Raw genomic sequence first — 17,614 nt, forward strand, 5'->3', positions numbered from 1 at the left:
ACCTTTTTATATTAACATATCCTACAAAACTAATTAATGCTTAAATGCAGCACTCTACACCGTAAAGCCGTTTGTCTTCATTCTTGCTAAAAAAAGAGAGGCTTTCAATCATAACTGTATTTGGCTTCATGTGAGACACGAACTCCAGCTCTAACCACCCACCCCTGTTCCATTTACATACACAAACAGCAATTTAGGATGTGATGTGTCTTTTCAGTCTTACTGACATCTGAGAGTTGTTGGGCTGATTCAGAACTGAAGTTGTATAGTTGGTTAGTTTTAGAAATTTCTAGGGATATTTGGTCATTCCTGATTTACCTAGAAAGCCCACGTACTTGGGTCCTACTTTGCTTCCACAGATATGACTGCCAGATCCACCCCCTGCCTTCCTAAAGCAATCACAAATAAAGCTGTGGTAACGTGCCACGGGGCTGGGTTGAGGGTGAGGGTGGAACGGGGCTGAGACGAGGGCAGGTGGAGTTAATAGAGATGGATGTGCTAGCGACAGAAAGAACAAGGAATAAGTGAAGAAAGAGGTGACATGGAGGTCACTGGGTTAGAAAGATGCCTGCACAGCAGCAGAACAGATTCAGTAGTCTAGCATTTGGGTGAGGCAAGTTCAAAAGGGCATTATCAAGCATTGAAATTTGGTGGGCTTGAAGCACTGCTAGGAAGAATTATATAAAATTCTGTGATCACTTCTCTACAAACAATCCAGTATTAGGAGGAAAGGATTTCACTTTCTTTACACATTTGTATCAAGTCATAAGTAGATAATGTCTGAGCAGAAAGTTGAGATTTTAAGTAGAAGAAGAGTAAATTATGTGCAGAGTTCCCCTACTCTCACTCTTTACACAAGGAAAGTAAGTGGATACCAGCAAAATAAACATCATTATTCCCTTTTCCCAAGGGCTTCTTGGGTAGCTCTGGAAGGGGGAAGCTAGTGTTGCCTGCTTGTGTGCAGGAAGAAGAGCGGATTTACTTTGACCTAAAGTTTAAGCACTTCGGTATGGACAGAACCTTGAATCTTGCCCTGGGTGCATTCTACTGGGCAGTTCTTAGTACGGAGGTCATTGCTAATGGGTGGTCTCTGAGTCACTGAAGACGCAAACATTGCAGGAACAGTGTGCTTTTGGTAGATGGGGCCTCCGCTGTGGCCCTGCCATCTTAATCTGAGATTTCCTTAAGATATACAAAACAAACCCTTCCTGAAGGGCTGCCTTTTCCTGGGCCATCATCCCTCTCTTAGGCTCACTTTCTTTTTCTGCCATTTCATCCTTAAATCTTTTATATGGTATTTGTATTTTTTAACTTGCCCTCAGGTGCACTTACGTAGGGAAGTAATATCTTCCATTACTTTATCTAAATTCTATCCATCTTTTCAGATAGTGCTGGAATTTTCATGTCTTTCAAGCTGTTCATTCATTCAATTAATTCTAATTGAGCACCTAGTATGTACCATGCATTGTTTTAGGATAAAGGAAAATATGCCTTCCTATATGGAGCTAACAGTCTAAGGAGGGAGTCAGACAATTAAAATGTAAACATTTATATAGTGTATCAGTACAATAGAGAGAAGTAAATCAGGGTAGGGAGAATAGAGAGTGTGGGTGAAAGAGAAAAATTGCTAGTTAATATAGAGTGGCAAGAGAAGTCCTGGCTCATAGGCGAAGCAGCCTGTCTTGTAATGATTTCTATTCAAAGGAACCAGCGTATGCAAATGCCCTGAAGTGGGAGTGATCTGAAGTGTTCCAGGAGAAGCAAGGAGCCCAGTGTGACTGAACCCATGTGACAGCAGAGACGCAGGAGATAAAGTCAGAGGAAAGGGTATGGGCCATTAGGGGGATGTTGGGGCCTTGCAGCCTGTTCTAAGGAATTGAGTGAAATGGGGAGGTTTTGAGCAGTGACGCAGCATGGGGAAAGCACATTCTAATAGAATCAGGCTGATTTCTGAGAATAATCTGTAGAGGGTAAAGGTAGAAGTTAGAGGGGCTTTTATTTAAGGGGAAAGATGATAGAGGCGTGGATGGACGGTAGAAGAAAAGGTATTGAGAAAAGCAAGTTTCTGGCATATTGTGAAGAGAGCCAGCAGGGTTTGCTGTTGGATCAGAGGTGCCATGTGAGAAAACAGAGGTGTCTGAAATAAGCACAAGGTTATTGACTGATTTAATGTAAGAACAAAGTTTTCATTAATTGAGATGGGGAAGATCGCAGAAGGAGCTAGTTATAGTGGGGGTGTGGGCTTAGACATTCAATCCTGAAGCCTTTAAGTTTGACATAGCTGTTAGGGATGCAAATGGAAATGCTGAGTAGACAGCTCAGGGGCATATAAATTTGGAAATCCTATAGGTGGTGTTTATAGCCATGTGACTGTAGAAGACCGTATGAGTAATAAAGCAGAGATACAGAGAAGGCCCAAGATAGAGTAGATGAGAAGAAAGCAGGAAAAGGAGTTTGAAAAGGAACAGCCAGAACTTGGCCAGAAACCAAGCTGAAAAAGTGTTTGCAGGAGGGAACAATATAAAAGTTTGAATATAAATGAGGGAAATGAGTTGCCCACAGGATTTAGCATCACAGAGGTTCCTGGGAACCTTGACAGAAGCTGTTTTTAGTTAGAATGGGGAGGGTGGGTGTTCTAGTTTGCTAATGCTGCGGGAATGCAAAACACCAGAGATGGATTGGCTTTTATAAAGGGGGTTTATTTGGTTACACAGTTACAGTCTTCAGGCCATAAAGTGTCCAAAGTAACACATTAACAAGCTGGTACCTTCACTGGAGGATGCCTAATGGTGTCCAGAAAACCTCTGTTAGCTGGGAAGGCACGTGGCTGGCATCTGCTCCAAATTCTGGTTTCAAAATGGCTTTCTCCCAGGACGTTCCTCTCTAGGCTGCAGCTCCTCTTCAAAATGTCACTCTCAGTTCCTCTTGGGGTATTTGGCCTCTCTCAGCTTCTCCAGGGCAAAAGTCTGCTTTCAGTGGCCGTCTTCAAACTATCTCTCATCTGCAGCTCCTGTGCTTTCTTCAATGTGTCCCTCTAGGCTGCAGCTCCTCTTCAAAATGTCACTCTCAGCTGCACTTCAAAATGTCACTCACAGCTGCACTGGGTTCCTTCTGTTTGTCAGCTCATTTATATGGCTCCAGTGATTTAATTCAGACCCACCCTGAATGGGTGGGGTCACACCTCCATGGAAATTATTCAATCAGAGTCAACACCCACAGTTGGGTGGGGCACATCTCCATGGAAACACTCAAAGGATTCCAATCTAATCAGCACTAAAATGTCTGCCCCACAAGACTGCATCAAAGAATATTGCTTTTTTCTGGGCGACATAATACATTCAAACTGGCACAGGGGTGTCTAAAGCCTCTTTGGAGAGAGTTCAAGAAGGAATTAGAGAATAAAGGGAGTGTGCAAGCATAAACATTTCTTTTGAGGAATTTTGCTGTAAAAGGGAGGAGAGAAATGGGATGATGGTTGGACTAGAATGTGGTATCAAGAGAGGGAAACTTTCCAAAATCTTCCTTGAATATTCAGAGCCATGTTTCTTTCTCTTTATAAATTGCACGGGTTAGAGGCACAATAAGTGTCTAAAATAAGTTGATACATTGTGACTCGTATAGCTGTGGGTACGTTGTCATGTACAGCTTTGGCACTGTTTCATAGGTATTTTTCTTGTTTGATCAGTGCTAGCTGGAGAGTCACTATTCTGACATCTTGCATGAAAAATAGGAACAAAGTGGGTGCTACAACTACACAGTGTACGTATTGTTCATGTAACCTACACACTGTGCACATGATCCTCTTAGCCTTAGTCCTGAGAGCTAACTGAGGACTGGTTTGTCTACCTGTCTTGCTCATAGTGTGGCAGCCGCCATTGCCGAGGGCTATGCCTCGTTGGTCTCTACACAAACAGTACCTGGAGATTAAAAACATTTAAAAACCATTTACTGGCAAGCATGAATTAACAAATGAATGAAGAACAATGTTATCACCATCTGAAAGCATGCAAATGTCATAAAGAACGGTTCCTCGAACTCACAGGAACTTATTGCTAATGAGAATACAACAAGGGCAAAATCTTTGAAGAGATGCCATTCATGAAACTTGAGTAGGTTTTATAGATTTGTAGCAATTGTGAATATCAAATACGAAGGAAAAGTGATTTAAAAATTCTCAGAGTCTCAAATATTATTTTCTTTAAATTTGTCAAGCTTTGAAAATTCTGCTAATATATTTAAGTACTTTATTATAATTAATTTGTTCTTTACAGTTCACTGATCATAATAACTTAATTTATTATAACTCACTGGGTTTAGAATTCCATTACAGAGAAGCACTAATAAATCATGTGCCAAGAAAGTTAAGTACTACCGAAACTTCTAATTAAACAACACTTGTATCTGAACTTGGTCCCCATGATGACGAATGCTGCTGTGCAAGCCTGATTTTGTGGCTTCGTGGTCAGTTGAAATACATTTAAAGGTGAAGAGCTTAGGATGCATATTCGCTTTTTAGCCATTGGTTAGGCAACATGACTTCACCAAAGCCTGATACTAAGTCAAGAGCTACTTTTAAAAAGGAGAAGAGTTACTTGCCAACTAAGGCATCGTCTTGCTACAAATCATATAAAAACTATTCTGAGATTCTCCTAGTGATGCTTGCTCCCTATATAGCCTTCAGGTCTGCTCCAGACATGTCAAGCACCATCAGGTCAGCTGGCTCCTAAGTCCCCAGTGGCCAGGTTTCTTATGTGCAGCCTGAACCGGTGAGGGGACCTCCTCTGGGCTTCAGGGAGAGCTCCTGGGTGATTTGGTAAATCAGTCAAAGCAGTATCACCAGAAGTCGTATAAGTTGCCTCAAAATTTTAAAAGGCCCACCAAGTATCATGAAACCATCCCCAGCTGTTGTTTTTGTTTGTTTGTTTGTTTTGAGAATGATACTTTATATAGTCATTTTGGCTTACAGTTGAAACTCTGGAAACTCAAAATTAACATCCTTGCCAGTGAGTTTCTTATACACACCAGAAAAAGTTTCAACCTTGTGTTCCTCATTGCTCTGCTGTGCTTTGTCCAAATGAACCCTTATAAGCCGTCTGCCGTCCAGTTTTACATAGATTCTCTTGCCCACGATTTCACTTGGGAATACCAAGTTTTCAAGGATTGCATCATGCACAGCTGTCAGAGTACAGCTCCTGGGATGCTTTTGTAATTTTTTGTATGGCCTTTTCAAGTTGGCTTAGGCAGAATTCTCCTCTGAGCAATAAAGACAACATGCTTTCCCCTGAACTTCTTCTCCAATTCATGTACTAGCCGGACTCAGATTTTCTGGAAAGACTTCCATTGAGGAATGGGAACAAAGATTATAATAGCTTTCCAACCACCACCAACTTCAATTTCCTTGGCTGCTGTTATATTCAGCTTCCTTAACTGATCCTTTAGGTCTGAGTTCATCTCCAGCTCAAGAAGCGCCTGAGGAATGCCAGACTCGAATTCATCTGGCTTTTTGCCATTGGCCGTCACAGTCTTTGTGCCCGAACAGAATATGGCCTTTATCTTGTTGAGGGAAATCCCCAGCAGTTTGAGTCAGCATATTGAACCCGGAATGCTCTGTGCCTCCAACCTGATAAGCTCTGCCCAATGTCAAACTATGTTCTTTTGTCTATTATCCTTAGAATCCATCCCACATATTTCTGAAATTTCTGCTGATATAACTAGCAAAATTTGCAGTTTTTTGTTGAGTAAGTCTTCTCCTTGTAGGTGGGTCTCTGTAATTGTTCCTCTGGGTTGTGCCTTGATCTGACTGGCCATATGGGACTGGAGACAATAAAGGGTGATAGTTTTTAGGCATAAGGAAAATTGACAACCTCAGCAAGATTCATTATTTTAGGTGAGGTCATTATGCAGTTTTCAAGCAAGACAAGACCAGCCTGTTCACACAGGGGAGAGGGGCTACTTTTACTAACAATGAGGTTTCATTGGATTTGTGGGGTTTGGGGTTTTCATATTTATCTGCATCACAGAGTCACTCTCTCTCACAACTAATGTCCTAATATTCACTTAAGAGACCTGGAAAGGCTATTAATCTAACTTACATTATAAGTAAGCAACTGCAGATCCAATTCTTCATCTAATTTTTGAACTGCATCAGCTCTGTTACTACAAGAAGTGAGGCTTTTTTTTAACTCAGAATTAAAAACCTTAAATTTGCTATTTTCTTAGCTCTCAGCACAGTGTGTAGCAGCTCACAGATACATATTTCTCATCTACATGATAATTGTCTATCTAACGGCTTCTTTAAAATACACATTTAATTGTTAGAACCATGGGTCATAATTTAAGGAACAGTTTTGCTTCTTCATGGTTTCCATCAATAAATGGATTGTCCCTGCCTTCAAACCCAAGTAAATAAGATAATTAAATAAAAACTGAGGGCTGTTATTTCTAGAAACCCTCACTAAGAAAATTTTTACAATGTGTATTTTAGGAATAAGGAAAATGATCTCAGAAGGCCTAAAATACAAAAAGGGAATAGTGGACAATAATAATAAATATCTTGGTAAATGCAAACAAACAATATGTGACTAATAAGAACAATAACAAAAATAATCATCATAATTATGCTTTGTGGGATTAAAAAAATAACAAAATACTGGGCAACAGTGACACACTGGTCATAAAGGACAGTGATTGGAATTATATGTTCTGAAGTCATTGTACTATTTGGGAGGTTAAAATATTAATTAACTTCGGGCGTGGTTAAGTATGCATGACAACATCTGAAGGGTAACCACAAAAATAATAGAAATAGACTGAAAATCAGTAAAGAAAAAATGGAATATGAACTTTAAAAAAGACATGTTTTAGTTACTCTGAAAAAAGGCAAGAAAAAAGGGAAGAGAAACATAAACAATTGGGAAAATATAAAGCACAATCTAAAATAGGATAAGCATGTCCAAATACATCACACATTATGGTAAATGTAAAAAGACTAAGCTCACTAATTTAAATAGAGATATTTGCAGATCAGACTGAAAAATAAATAGCTACGCTCTATTTAAGAAACATGCATAAACATAAAGATTCAGAAAAGCTTAGAGCAAAAGCCAGAAACAAAGTTATGGCAAGCAAATACTACCAAAAGAATGATATATTACTATCAGACAACTAGACTTGAAGGGAAAAATAATTGGGCTTGACAATCCTAGTGAAACATTACAGAACTCCTCTCTCCCCATATAATGCGGGTCTCAGGATCGTCAATGTGAGCTGGGACTGGCCCAGATTTAGTCCCTAGATCCCAGAGCTGGTATCAGTCTTTGTCCCCAGGGAGCTCCCTGCTCCCGACTCCATTTTCACTTTGCTGTTTTCTTCTATTTTTATTTTTTCACTATTTTCCTTTCTATCATGAGATCCCAGTAACATATTAAAAGTTTATCCAGTTTCTCATTTTATTGGAGTAGGAGAATCTAGTCTACCATACTGCTGGAAGCAGATGTCTTCAATAATTGCTGTGTCTCTTTGTTTTCAGACTTACCCCTTCTCTAATTTAACCCTCATTCTAAGGCCAAAGTGATCTTTCTAAAAATAGGAATCCAATCACGTCCATCATACCTTGTAGAACAGCCTTCTGTGTTTCACCATCACACTGAAAAAGTTCAGTCATCTTGGAATGGAGGAAAGCATTCTTCAGGAACTGGCCTCTGCCTGTCTTCCCAGCACCAGCTCCTGGGGGCTCAGCACTGCAAGTTTTAAACAGGGGATGGCTTGGGGCTCTCCATGGTCCCTTAGCACAGTGTGTCTTTGTGCAGATGTTCTCTCTGCCTATGAGGTTTTCCTTGGACTCAGGACAGATATTTAGTGACTATCAACTAGCATGGCCATACTGGTCCTTAATATATCAAAATACTCTCAAACAAGTACATAACTTATCAATACTTTAATCTTCTCCTACAGGACTTCTTAGTGGATTTAGCAGTGTCCCTGCAAAGTTATGTCCAACTTGTAACGCCTAATATCTGTAAATGTCAACTTCTTTGGAAATAAGGTCTTTGTGGATGCAATTGCATTAAGAATTTTAAGACCGAGACTCTCCCTGTCTCCTCCCCACCTCCAACACCTGGCACAGCAAGGGTGGGGCTGGGGATGAGGGCTCTAAGACCCTTCCCCAGAGTTAAGTCCTAATTGGAAACTGCCTGGGCTGTACCAGCTGTTAAATGTTTTGATTGTTTTCCCTGCTTACATCCCTCTCACAGGTGAATCCTACGTAGGCCTCGCGTTTCCCATAGTGCACTCTTCGCCTATGAAGTATTCCGTGGTCTCTTTCATTACTCCTTTCTCTGAGCGGCATATGTGCACGCTGTGCATACCTCTGCCCTCTTCTGTGCTGCACTGTGTCTTAACTGTCTCGCATGCAGACTAGACTGCGCGCTCCTTGAGGACGGAGCCAGGTCTTAATTATCTATCGTGGGAGGTCCTGTTGTTAGCATAGTATTTTGCATATTATTGAACCTCATGGCATATCATTGAAGCCTCGGATTTTGCGCTGCGCATTTGTATGAACTGCATTGTTTCTCAAACTCAAGGAGAGAAGAGAGACTGAAAATACATCTGACTTGATCTTGCTTCCTGCTTTGCGCCTGAGTTTAGCAGCTACAAGTGCTGCTGAGCCTCCATTTTCCTGGAACAGAGAGTATCAGTAAAGCATAAGGGAAGTGCCTCTTACTTGGAGGGAGACTCCCATCCTGATTTGAACAGTAAAAACCCTCAGACGGCGTAATATGTTTGTAATTTCATGTATAAATATAATTTTTTGGAATTATTTCTGATTCTTTATTGAAATTCTGGATTGTCAAAAGTAGGAGTGGAAAAGGTAGATGGCATGCAAAAATATTGCATTGAAATTCGATTCTACTTTGAGAAGGTCTGTAATTTTCAAGATAATTCTCTTTAGATCTTATTCCTTGCACCAATCAAAAGGCTGTACCACATTTTCACATTGCTTTTATTTCTGGATATTGCCATGGTAACACAGACTAATTCCAACATATATGCATTTTGAGCTAATCTTTTACTTACGAAAAATACCAAGGAGAATAAAAAGTGAGGAAAAGAAGCAAATGGCTTGTGCTGAATAGGTTTTATGATGTTCAGCAGTTCACTTGGTACTAAATCAAAGCAAGCAATTTTTCCTCTGGGTGATTAAAGGAAGGGCAAAAATGTATCCACTTTAAGAGGACATCTAAAATTTATAAGAGTAAAATAAAATCTGATGCTTAGGCTTAGAAAGGAGAAAAGATGAATAAAAAAGATGAGTAAAGATGAACAAATTAAGATTCAGAGAGGTGACTGACTTTATATAGTCACACAATTCATGAATGGTAGTGCTCAGTTGAGCATTTTTCCTTCAGTATAAGGATAGCAAGGAAATAGCACCCAAATAGGCATGGCTGGATTTTTGTTACAAAGGGTCGTGCTGAGTTATTTGCATATTGATTCACTCATTTTGATGCTCTGTGTGCCAGGCCCTAAAATAGGTTCTGGGATTAAAGGAGGAACCTAACAACTATAGTCCCTGCCTTCACAGAGTTTACAGTCAAGTCAGGGAGACAGGCATTAACTTATAAACTCAAATAAATACATAATTATGTACTCTGAAAGGGGCATGAAAGAAGTATCTAGTGCTATGAAAGCAGGTAACGTGTGGACTTAACGTAGCCTGGGGGGTTAGAGAAGGTCTCCTTGGTTAAGTCACATTTGATCTGAATCCAGAAAAAAATTACTTAAGTGCAGAGGAGGTGGAAGAGCATCCAGGCAGAGGCAGCCCACCCAAGGTCTTTAGAAGAGGGCAATCTGGTGTGTTTGTGGAGCAGAGAGAAAGTCTGGGCTGCACGCAAGACGAGAGTGCTAGAGATGATGTGGGTTGACATCAATCTAAAGACATAAGAGGGGACAGATCATACGGCATCCTGTGGGTCATATAAAGGATTTTGGTTTTAATCTCATGCTCACTGAGAAGTCATTGGTGGGTTTTAAGTAGCAGAAGACTAGGATCAGATTTATTGTTCCAAAGTGCTCACAGAATTTGTTGGTGAGGGCAGGAGTAGAAACGGGAGGCTGTCAGGATGTTTCTCAGTAGTCCAATGGTTGCTGATGGTTGTTTTCCTTAAGGCTTTGATGTATTAAAAATGCATTTGGAAGTAGAATAAACAGGGCTACTGGGGAGTAGGGGGAAGTAGTTTGTCAAGGATGACACTGATAGAGTCTTTTTCATAAGCAAAGCTGTTCTTGTTCTTACTCCCCTTCAGCTTTCTTGACTCTAAAAAGTGGGCATAAATTATCAAGAGAATTTTCCCTCAGAACTTCCTGGAAATTGCTATTTAGATTCTGAGTTGCTGCTGTCGACATGTGAGGAGAAAAATTTGGCAATAAACCTTACACTAATGTTTATAAATTCTGTATAGAAGGAAGTAGAGTTGTTTCAGAAAGCTCACTCGATGCAGGGACAAACATGTTAAGTATTCACTTACAGAGTTCCTTTCAGGAGCCCTTAACGCAAATATGAAACCAAACAACAAAATTCTGATTGCTTTTCATCTTCCTTCTGAAGAAAGTCAAAGTTCATCCAAGTCAACAATTGTGCTACCTCTCTGTCTACGACTTTTCAGTGGCTTCCTAGTTGCTTTAAGTTTGTGTACAAATTCCTTCATATGTTTAAAGGGCCTTTCACTAATTTGTTTTTTTTTTTTTGATTATTTATTCTCTCATTTAGGATGTTTTCAGTTACAAAGAACAGAAACTTCTGCCCACACTGACTTAAACAATAGCAGGGATTCATTTACACATATTACTGTAAAGTCCAGAGACTGGAATCCAGTCCTGCTTCTCTGTGATACCCCTGGGTGACTGCCTGGTCCTCAGGCTAGCTTCCCTGATGGCTATAAGATGGCTGTTAGAACAAACATGGATGACTTTCCTCATTCACCTCTAGGTGATTAATAGGGCACTGATTCCCACAGCCATGAAACAAGGCTCTGAGCTTCTTCCAACTGGACTGATCTGAACAGATTGTGCTGGGTGGGGCAGTGAGGTTGTTCTGATAGGTAAATGACAATCTAGGCTCACTTCTGGTGCTGCTGATTGTTTGATTCCACCACAGCTCATGGCTGCCACAGAATGGTGAAGGGATAGTTCTTTAAAAGGAAATCTGTGCTTCTTGGAAGACAAGATTGGAGATCGAGTGCTGGCAAGATAATCAATGAATATTCACCTACACCCACTTCTCCATCTTTATGTTCCCATCTCTGCTTCTGCAGCATTCTTTTCAGTCATACTGAACTTCTTTTAGATCCTCAAAATGGATCTAGGTCTACCCTCATGCAGTTTCTTTCTCCTCTCCTCCAACATAGTTGCATGACTTGCTCCCACTCATCTTTCTGCCCCTCTCCCAATGTTATTATATCAGAGTGAACTTCCCTTAACCATCCTATCTAAAAAGCTAAACCTCCTCTCATACTCAACTTCACTTTTTAAAATGTCATGTCATACATTTATGCATCTATTGTTTGGGACCAGGAGTGGGGTGCTAGTGCTGCTGAGTTTGCAAATATTGTTTGTGCTTCCCCCTAGAGTGTAAACCCCATGCCCAGCACATGGTAACTACTCAGTAAATATAGTTGAATGAATTGATGTATCTCTGAAGTCTCAGTTTAGGGCCTCATTTCTTGCTGGAAAATCTTCTATGACTTCTCCCAAATAGGTTGTGCTCTGCAGGAGAAGTATCCTATACTTCCTTTATAATAACATGCATAATAATTTACAGTAACAGCTATTTAATTTTCTATCTTCCCACTGTATTGTAAGCTTGGGATAGCAGGTACCATGTATATTTGTCCATTGTTGTATCAATTTAATAAATATTTGTTTAATTCATGAATGAGACATGCCTGGGATTTAAAATTATTCAGATCTTGTACAACTGTAGACTCTGTGTGAAAGGATAGCCTCAACATTATATGAATGCTGGCTTTATGTTTTCAGCATGCCATCCTTTAAATCCCAGAGGGATTTCCTTTCTGGCCTCTTGCCTTTTATCCTTTGATTTTGACATAAGATTTTTATTTTTGGAGTCTGTTGAGAAGTATTTGAGCATTGGTATTGAATGTTCTATGACCTCGGTTGCAGGAAGATGAGGTGCACCTGACTTTCTGTAGGCTGCATGTAAGAGACTTGTTATATATCACATTATTTTATAGATTAGAAGAATATGCCAGGCATGGATTTAGACATGAGTTTAAGAGGACTTACTTACGGGAGATTATTTGTTCCCTGGCAGCAGCAGGCTGGGAAAGATGGAATTTAGCACTCGGCAAAGGCAGGGAATACCACGGGTGATTTATAAGGGTTAGGATAGTGGGTATGAGAACTGAGTTTTGGCAGTGTGCTAGTTTGAATGATATCCCCCAAACACCATTATCTTTGATGCAGTCTTGTGTGGGCAGACATATCAGTGTTGATTAGATTGTAATTCTTTGAGTGATTCCATGGAGATGCACCCAACCAACTATGGGTGATGACTCTGGATAGTTTAGGTGAAGGTGTGGCCCCGCCCATTCATCATGGGCCTTGATTAGTTTACTAGAGCACTATATAAGCTCAGACAGAAGGAGGAGCTTACTACAGCCAAGAAGGACACTTTGAAGAATGCACAGGAGCTGAGACGGATTGCAGTTTACAGAGACATTTTGGAGGTGGCCGTCGAAAGCTGACTTTTGCTCCTCTAGAGAAGCTAAGAGAGGACAAAAGCCCCAAGAGCAACTGAGAATGACATTTAGGAGAGAAGCTGAAGCCTAGAGAGGAATGTCCTGGGAGAAAGCCATTTTGAAACCAGAACTCTGGAACAGATGCCAGCCATGTGCCTTCCCAGCTAACAGAGGTTTTCCAGACACCATTAGCCATCCTCCAGTGAAAGTATCCTATTGTTGATGACTTACCTTGGACACTTTATGGCCTTAAGACTGTAACATTGTAACCGAATAAACCCCCTTTATAAAAGCCAATCCATGTCTGGTGTTTTGCATTCTGGCAGCATTAGCAAACTAGAACAGATTTTGGGACCAGGAGTGGGGTGCTAGTGCTGCTGAGTTTGCAAATACCAAACATGTTGGAATGGCTTTTTAAATGGATAAGGGGAGGATTTTGGAAGAATTGTGAGGAGCTTGATAGAAAAGGGCTAGAATGCTTTGAAGAGACTGTTGGTAGAAATATGGACTTGAAAGATACTTCTGAAGAGGTCTTGGACAGAAATGATGAATGTCTCATTGTCACCTGGAAGGAAGGTGATCCTTGTTTTAAAGTGGCAGTGAATTTGGCAAAATGGAGTCCTGGTGTTGGATGGAAGGCAGAATTTGAAAGTGACAACCTGGAATATTTAGCTGATGAGATATCAAGGAAAATATAGAAGTAGCCTGGCTTCTACTTGCAGCTTATAGTAAAATGTGAGTGGAGAGAGATAAACTCATAACTGAACTCTTGTGTTCAAAGAAACCAGAAAACTGATGGTTTGGAAAATTTCCGGGTTTCCAGGGGGTGGATACCCAGAAGCTACAGCCCAATGTGAGGATTTAACCAAACATGGAATCTAGCCACCATATCAGTACAAGCCAGGATTGGAGATGGAGCTATCCAGAAGGATTTGTGGAAAGTCCTATTGTCTGATGGCTTTGATCCCTGTGTGCTTCATGAGAAGCCAACAGAATTTTTGCAAGATCTTTATAGATGGAGCTGCTGCCAGTCTTGACTGGAGGAGACAGACAAAGAACATATTGAAGGAAAAGTTTCTCCAAAGACAGAGCCATGGAAGTTGACATCTGGAGTTAAGAGGTCTCAGGCTGGGAGAGTGGAGTGGCCCACATGTATGGAAAGGGTGAGTTTGCCCTGGAAGTCGAGGGTGGGCCTTCCACCTCGATGTTCAGGAAAGGTGTTGCCATCTCAGGCCTCAAAGAGGGTGGACCACATCCCCAGGGGACTGGGGAGAGCCTGGCTCCCACCTCACTGTTCTGAAGGGGTTGAGTGTGTGCCCTGGAGATGGAAGGGAATCCGGGAGCTGCCCAGATGTTTGAGGAGAGTAGGGCCAAGAAAGTGGTCTCCCCAATGTGTGGATATGTTGGAGCACTCACCCCAGCATTTGGAGAGGAAAGGTCTGCCACATTAGGAAGGGTTAGACTCCCACTCTCTCAAGCCCTAAAGATGCAACATCATTCTGTTAATGACTCTCAGACTTTGAAATCTAATGGAGTTTGTCCTACAGGTTTTAGGAACTGTTTTGGTCCTGTTAACCCTGTTTTCCTTTCAGTTTCTCCTTATAGCAATGGGAATGTTTTACCCTATGACTGTCCCTCCTTTGTATATTGGAAGTACATAACTTGTTCTAAGTTTCACAGGTCCACAGCTAGAGGGGAATTATGCTTTTGGACAGACCATGCCTGTAACTGATTTTGATGGGATCTTGTACTTAACTACTGTTACTGAAATGATTTAAATTTCTGTGATATTGTTGTGGGATGAATGTATCTTGTATATGGAAAGATCATGTCATTTTGGGGTCCAAGGGGTGGAATGTGCTGGTTTGAATGTATTATGCCCCCCAAAACACCATTATCTTTGATGCAATCCTGTGTGGGCAGACATATCAGTGTTGATTAGATTGTAATTTTTTGAGTGATTCCATGGAGATGTGCCCCACCCAACTGTGGGTGATGACTCTGATTGGAAAGTTTCAGTGGAGATGTGGTCCTGCTCATTCAGCATGGGCCTTGATTAGTTTACTAGAGCACTATATAAGCTCAGACAGAATGAGGGAGCTTACTACAGCCAAGAAGGGCACTTTGAAGAATGTACAGGAGCTGAGAGAGGAATTGCAGTTTACTGAGACATTATGAAGATGGCCGTTGAAAGCAGACTTTTGCTCCAGAGAAGCTAAGAGAGGACAAACACCCCAAGAGCAACTGAGAGTGACATTTTGGAGAGAAGCTGAAGCCTAGAGAGGAATGTCCTGGGAGAAAGCCATTTTGAAACCAGAACTCTGGAACAGATGCCAGCCACGTGCCTTCCCAGCTAACAGAGGTTTTCCAGACACCATTGGCCATCCTCCAGTTGTTGTTGCATTACCTTGGACACTTTATGGCCTTAAGACTGTAACTTTATAACCAAATAAACCCCCTTTATAAAAGCCAATCCATGTCTGGTGTTTTGCATTCCAGCAGCTTTAGCAAACTAGAACAGGCAGAGTCTTGTCACACAAGGATGTGAAAATTTGTTATCAACAGTGATCAGAGGAGGGGAGTGTACTGGTTTGAATGTATTTTGTCCCCCAGAAAAGGCTGCATTCTTTGATGCAATCTTGTGGGGCAGACATATTAGTGGGGATTAAGTTGGAACGTTTGGATTAGGTTGTTTGCATGGAAATGCACCCCACCCAACTGTGGGTGATGACTCTGATTGGATAATTTCCATGGAGGTGTTACCCCAGTCATTCAGGGTGGGTCTAAATTAAATCACTGGAGCCATATAAATGAGCTGGCAAACAGAAGGAACTCAGTGCAGCTGAGAGTGACATTTTGAAGAGGAGCTACAGCCAAGAGGGACACTTTGAAGAATGCACAGAAGCTGAGAGAGTAGCTGCATATGAGAGATAGTTTGAAGACACCTGTTGAAAGCAGACTCTTGTTCCGGAGAAGCTAAGAGAGGACAAGCGCCCCAAGAGCAACTAATAGTGACATTTTTGAAGAGCTGAAGCCTAGAGAGGAGCATCCTGGGAGAAAGCCATTTTGAAACTAGAACTTGGAGCAGATGCCAGCCACGTGCCTTCCCAGCTGGCGGAGGTTTTCTGGATGCCATTGGCCATCCTCCAGTGAAGGTACCCAATTGTTGATGCGTTACCTTGGACACTTTATGGACTTAAGACTGTAACTGTGTAACTAAATAAACCCCCTTTTATAAAAGCCAATTCATTTCTGGTGTTTTGCATTCTGGCAGCATTAGCAAACTAGAACAGGAAGTTTCAATGCTTTGCTAACAATACATTTTTTCCTCCCCTGGGGAGGTCCAATGGATTTTAACTGCGTCCCGGTCAAGTAGGTGGCTACATGAAATCACTATGGAGGGGAGGGACCCCCCTTCCCGCCCTGGGTCCCCACAGTAAGTAAATCCATTAATAAAATAAATAATCTTTGTGAAAAGCAACTAATGCTCCTTATCTGTTATGTAAATCTTTTAGTTTATAGTAACAAAAAATGATACTTTTTCTAATTTACTGAACAATTCAGTGATAATTGTTCTACTTCACTCTATCAAGTCATGCCAGTGACAGACATCTGACAATTTCTACTGTGCTATTCTTTTTCGTAAGTACCTCAGGGTGCTAATTCATTCACTTCTCCAGTTAATGGCATTTTGGTGAGTTCTTATTAAATATTTGTAAATTTAAATAAACTATTCTTCAAACATTTATTAACCTCCTGCTAGGTATCCAGCACTATGCTAGGTGCTGGAGGTTCACAGACAAAACAGAATGCTTCCCTCTGAGGGATCTTAGCTTAATAAGGGAGGCAGACATCTAAGTATATAATTAGCAAATTCAGTGCTCCAGTGGGGCAGGGACTCAGGGTGGGAGCACGTAGGAGGAATGCGCAACCTTCTGGCACTAGCGGTGGAGAGAGGGGTGGTGGTCATGGACAGCTTTCAGGATGAGAGAAGAAAGAGCAGGAATTTTCCATGTTAACCAGGGGAGTGGGGATAGAGGAGGAGAGCTAGAAAATTCTAAAGTGAAGACATCATGGGCCAAGGCATGGAGTTATGCAGTAACATGGTGTGTCCTCAAAACACTGCATGTTCCAAGATGCCAGTGAAGAAAAGGCAGGTAATTAGATTGGAAAGGTGATCAGAAGCCAGACCACAGATGGTGGAAGAAACCATGCTAAGGAGTTTCAACTTTAACCTTAAAGAAATGGAAAAGTTTTAAGTAGGGAGGTATAAAGATCATCAAAAAGTTCAGTCAACAACTGCAGTAATTGAATTCAATTCTGACTCTATCTGGAGGTTCAGGACATCCTCTACAAGATCAGACTTCAAATACCAGTTGCACATTTTGGGGACCAGACCCCCAGCACTTCTGACCTATTGGCTACAAATGTTGGCATTCCAGCCACCCCCTCGGGTTTGATTTGCTAGAACAACTCATAGAACTCACTGAAAGCACTATACTTACTATAGTAAATGGATATAAAGAAGTGACACATAGGGTAAGGTCTGATAGGGTCTCAGACACTAGCCTCTGTGTCCTCTCCATGTAAAGTCAGAACACATCATCCTCCCAGCATGGTGATATATCTTATCAATCATGGAAGCTCACGAGAGCTCCTAACGTCCTGAGTTTGTATTGGCTCTCGTTACATAGGCATCGTTGATGGAATCAATTCATCATGTTTGAATTCAATCTGAAGCCCTCACCCTCTCCCAGACGTTGGGCCATAGGCTAGTATCACATGGATCAAAGCCCCAACACCCTAATCATAGGACTGGTCTTTCTGGCGGGGCCAGCCCCCACCCTAAGGCTGCA

At 41.3% G+C, this 17,614-nt stretch overlaps 1 pseudogene; it reads right to left on the minus strand.

The window, feature by feature from the left end:
* Window positions 1-4,960: 4,960 nt before the first annotated feature.
* On the minus strand, window positions 4,961-8,347 carry LOC119537287 (annotated as a pseudogene).
* Between the last annotated feature and the right edge of the window lie 9,267 nt (window positions 8,348-17,614).

Source organism: Choloepus didactylus, chromosome 6 (genome assembly GCF_015220235.1).
Source record: "Choloepus didactylus isolate mChoDid1 chromosome 6, mChoDid1.pri, whole genome shotgun sequence".
NCBI lineage: Eukaryota > Metazoa > Chordata > Mammalia > Pilosa > Megalonychidae > Choloepus > Choloepus didactylus.